The sequence below is a fragment of the Aplysia californica genome, unplaced genomic scaffold, assembly GCF_000002075.1.
Source record: "Aplysia californica isolate F4 #8 unplaced genomic scaffold, AplCal3.0 scaffold00417, whole genome shotgun sequence".
In the NCBI taxonomy this organism is placed as follows: domain Eukaryota; kingdom Metazoa; phylum Mollusca; class Gastropoda; order Aplysiida; family Aplysiidae; genus Aplysia; species Aplysia californica.
The window spans coordinates 606,929-611,982 of NW_004797687.1; positions in this window are offsets into that span (position 1 = coordinate 606,929).

Here is a 5,054-nt window from a genome sequence, read left to right on the forward strand (position 1 = left end):
AACTTCTAGTTTTGTTTTGACTTGAATTTATCTTATCCTTTCGTAACTCATATACACATTTTTATCTCAACAAAAATCTCATTTTGCAAATGTGTTATTTTTAAAAACTGGTTTGGAGCGAGATCAATTTCTCGTAAATCACAGAACGGTGACTGTAATTCTAAACAATGCGTGCCCCCCCCCCCGCACACACAATCTTTGGGTTCATCCCATAACGATGATCACCACCACACACATACACACACAAACACACACACACACACACAAACAAACTGTATGTGTAGATGTCCGTGGTGAGGATCACCCCAGATCAGTAAAAGTGGCCCCAGGCCATCCGTCTGCAGCTCTTGCTTAAGCCTGGTGTGAAATAAAACACCCAAAGCTGCACAGTATAGTCTCCCTATTTCCTCTTCTGATTCCCCCCTACCCACACCCCCTCTCTCTCTGTCTCCCTCTCTCTAACTCTCTCTCGCTCTCTCTCTCTCGCTCTCTCTCTCTATTTCTCTCTCTCTACTTCTCTCTCTCTCTTTCTCTCTCTCTCTCTCTCTCTCTCTCTCTCTCTCTCTCTCTCTCTCTCTCTCTCTCTCTCTAAGGGGGCTCTCGTGGCCTAGAGGTTAAGATGTTGGCCTCTCATTCAAAGGTCCCGGGTTCGAATCCGGGTTGCGACCGAAAAATTTTCTTCGCTAAAATGTGTCTCCTTTCACCTCCTTTCCTGCTCTCCAACAATGCCCTGTCGTCTGCTTTCGCCCCCACCCCCTCACCTCCTTTGCCCCTCCTCTGGGCTCCGGACTCTTTCTGCAGCCTTTCTACTGCTACTCCTTGGTTCCTCCTTACTGCTGTCTTTCTGCCACACCCTTGATCTTCTGGTAGGAAAGATCTACACCTAGCCTTCTCGGACAAGGCGAAAAATCTCGCAGGGCCCGTGTGCAAGTTGCGCACGTTAAAGATCCCTTGGTGGTCTAAAATCGAAAAGAGTAGGGTTCGGCCGGCATCCGGGCAAAATTCAAAATTTCCTACCAACTGAAAATATTAGGTGTGTCCCGCGCGCTCATATGACCTTATGCAGTTGTGAGCGCCGTAAAACACTTACCAAAAAAAATAAAAAAATCTATCTCTCTAGCTCTTTCTCTTTCTCTCTCTCTGTCTGTCTCTCTCCCCTCTCTCTCTCTCTCTCTCTCTCTCTCTCTCTCTCTCTCTCTCTCTCTCTCTTACACACACACACTCACTCTCTTTGACTTTCGTTTTGTGCCACCAACAGGATAAGATTATTGTAACACACAAAAGAAACAGGAGATGAAAATGGCACTGAGGCGCGGTGAAGCCAAACATGTCTTTCCTATTCAAGACTCTACCTCTAATTGTCTTGGCCCGATGTCTTGGCAAACGCAACAGTGGAATACTTTCGAGTTGGCTTGGGTTTTTTTCCAAGGGAACAATATTGAACGAAGAAAAATTTTGTCTCTTTTTTTTGGTAGGAAAAATAAAAGGTTAGTGTTATTTGTTTGAAGTGGCGAATAAGCTTCCTTATAATAAAATGAAATCAAATCGTGCTTTTTAATGTTCTCAGATCTTTGCGTACAGGTATAACATTTGGGTGGCCAAAAGAATTTAGAAGTCCATTCATAAAGGTCTTTGCAAACTAAAGTTTTGGCAGGTTTATTTTTTCTTTGATGTTGGTCCAAAGCGGGCAAAAACAATCATAGGGGATTTACAGCATGCACCTAAAACGTTAAAAAGTTGACATAATATTTTCCCCAACGCCATACTTTAACGTACGCTTAATGGGGGTTGCCCTCTAGCAAATGTGAATCTGGTCGGGACGTCGAGTCGGGTCGCTTTCTGGTGGTTTAAGTGTATTCTACAACCACGCCGCGATTGTACCCGACGACCTGGAAGTAAAGGTAGAGAAACCTTTAGCCTACATGCGACTACACAGAGGGCGTAAACCAGGCTACAATTGGCTGAACCTTTGACCAATGAATACATTAAGTAGGCCTACGGTACTCTTGGACTTCCCGCACTCCCTCTCTTGTTTTCCCTCTGTGTGTGTGTATATATATATGTGTGTGTGTGTGTGTGTGTGTGTGTGTGTGTGTGTGTGTGTGTGTGTGTGTGTGTGTGTGTGTGTGTGTGTGCCCGCGTGTGCATGTGTGCGCGAATGTGCGTGTGTGCGTGAGTGTTTGCTTGCTTGCTTTAGGGTCTCTCTCCTTTCTTGTCTATTGCTCACTTGCCATATATCAGAGACCTAGTTACATTGCTAGGCCTCTGTCTCTCAATTTATCTCTCTACCTCCCTGTCACTCTCACCACCCTCCCTCTGTAGTGCTTTTTGACCCCCTCTATCTCTTCTTTTTACTCTCTCTCTTTCTTTCTCTCTCTCTCTCTCTCTCTCTCTCTCTCTCTCTCTCTCTCTCTCTCTCTCTCTCTCTCCCTCTCTCTCTTTCTCTTTTTTTTTATTTCTCCTTCTCTCCCAAGGCAGGGTAACAAACGAAAAAGTCCCATTTTGTACCATGTATTACTACTAAATTCTTCTTCTTCTTCTTCTTCTCCTCCTTCCTCTTCTCCTTCTATTTCTTCATCTTCTTTTTCTTGTTCTCCTCCTCCTCCATCTCCTCCTGCTCCTGCTCCTACTTCGTCTTCTTCTCCTCCATCTCCTCCTCCTTCTCATCCCCCTCCTTCTTCTTCGTCTTCTTCTTCCTCTATGAGCGCCCCAAACCCGCAGTGAGAAGTGAGAAGACGGTCAAAGGCGTGAGACCGAAAACGGGAATGCCCAGAGTACCGTAAGCCCACTTAATGTATTCATGGGTCAAAGGTTCAGCCAATTGTAACCCGGTTTACGCCCTGTATGTAGTCGCATTTTTTAACCTCAATGGCTTCCAGGGCTCCTTCCCGCAGTTTCCTGTTGCAGTGCTGCGCAAGTCTGGAATCCTATAAACATGGTTACAATAGTTAAAACGATAATTTTCGAGTATCAAAGATCGTTCATAAGAAGATAGCTCTAGTTCACTCGACCAAAGACGTGTCCGAGAAAGTCCGCACATTTGTTCAGATAGTGCTACAGTCTTTGTTTTGAAGCTCTCTTTCGTTTCTCCAGAAGAAGAATATGAATAGCACAGTTTGTTATTTTCGCTTTAATTGTCTTTTACACCAGTAGGTAACTCTGATTGCACTTTTTCGAAGAGGGCGCCTCCGGATTTTGAGTGTCAACATGGACACATGACTCAGCCTTGTTGTGATTGGCTGCAAACCACCCGATCCCGTTTTTCGCAGGCCTGAAAACAAGCGCGTTATTTGTGTAGGTCACCGACCGTATCGATCTGTTTGTGCCACGATGTCCACTTTGCGCTCTCAATTTGGCTAACCCCGACTACCCGATCGGCCCGACACATCCCGACCCGACCTGATCGCGTTTGTGGGCAGCCCCTACCAGAAACACGGTCCAAAGAACGAGTGAATACTCCTCGAGACTCATGTGGACACGTCTTGATAGTCGTGGGTGAAATCTTTTAGCTTACACTGAAATGTGGGTGCAGGGTGGTATTGCTGCCTCAAAAATGAGCAATTTTGTAGGCTCGGATACTATAAATAATTTATTTAAGTGACCCTGTGTATGTTGCCAAAGAATTGTTTTTAACAAAGTGCCCAAATAGAGAATTTTCTTTCTTTACTGTTTCAAGATTTTTGGAGAAAAAAAATTGTTTAGTCGCTAGCACGCAGAGGTGCTGTGCAAAGTTTCGTCGGCACAGGTAAATTATTAATATTATAGGCTAGAATCTTTTAACGCGGACAGACGAACATGAACAAGTTATAGTAAGCAGTACAACTTCTTTTATTCGGTTCTAATGCGGTAGCGACCCCCCCCCCCCACGCCCACCTTAAAAAAAAAAAGATTTCATACGATTAGAATCAACGAATTTCTTAAAAGTCACAAAAATGGACGCATCGGTACAACTTGATCTGCCATCACTCGCTACTAAATGACATAGTTGTATCGGTTTGCACATTTAGTTTTATTTTTGGCAAAAGTCTTACGGCACTTCCAACACAATTAGGTCCTATAAGTGCCGAAAATTAGGGGTGTTACAAATGAGTAACAAACACACAAAAAGAGAGGGGACATAAGGACGATTGATTTTTGAAAGGAAAGAAATGGCAAACCACACCAGAACACCCACTGTTAGGATATTAAACACACACAGACAAACACACACATACACACACAGACACACACATACACACATACATGCACACATACATACACACACACACGCACGCACACACTCACATACATATACACACCCACACCAACACACATATACACACACACGCACCTACTCACACACATATACACACAAACATACACACACTCTCACACACACACACGCATACACAAAAGCGAAAGCTAAGTCGAGGGAGGCATCATTCTTATCATTCACCAGTTGTTAAGCATCGTGGTGAAATCAGGCGCTCGTCAAAATGATGAAATAGAAGAAACGTCGTTTTTCTGACGGTTGGGCAATAATTTGTCGATTTTTAAAATTGTTGGCATAGCACCTTTAATGTATATATCCAAACACATATTTCTGTTGGAACATTACCGAAAAACGGTATTTAAAGAAACAGAAAAATGTACATCTATTTTAGTTTCCAAGGACTTCAAGCTATGGAAAATACAAAACATTGGCGGTCATTTTCTCGCCAATATTGCCTTTGACATCATCTTCCAATTGCAAATATCTCGACTTCTATTCAAGAGACATGGGCATTATTTTCATCAAAAGTAAGACAAATCAACACGCTTGAAGATTATATCAATAACTCCACATGCCCAAAAATTGACGAGTGCATGATATACCCACGTCGGGAAACAATTTGTTCACGAGAGCAGCTAATCCATCAAGACCAAGGGAAATGGCAGCAAAACAAGAACCTAGAGAGCTAAAATAGCGGCAAGAAACCTCATAAAGACACGACAAAGGACAACAGAAAGAAAGAAAGAAAGAAAGAAAGAAAGAAAGAAAGAAAGAAAGAAAGAAGAAGAAGAAGAAGAAGAAG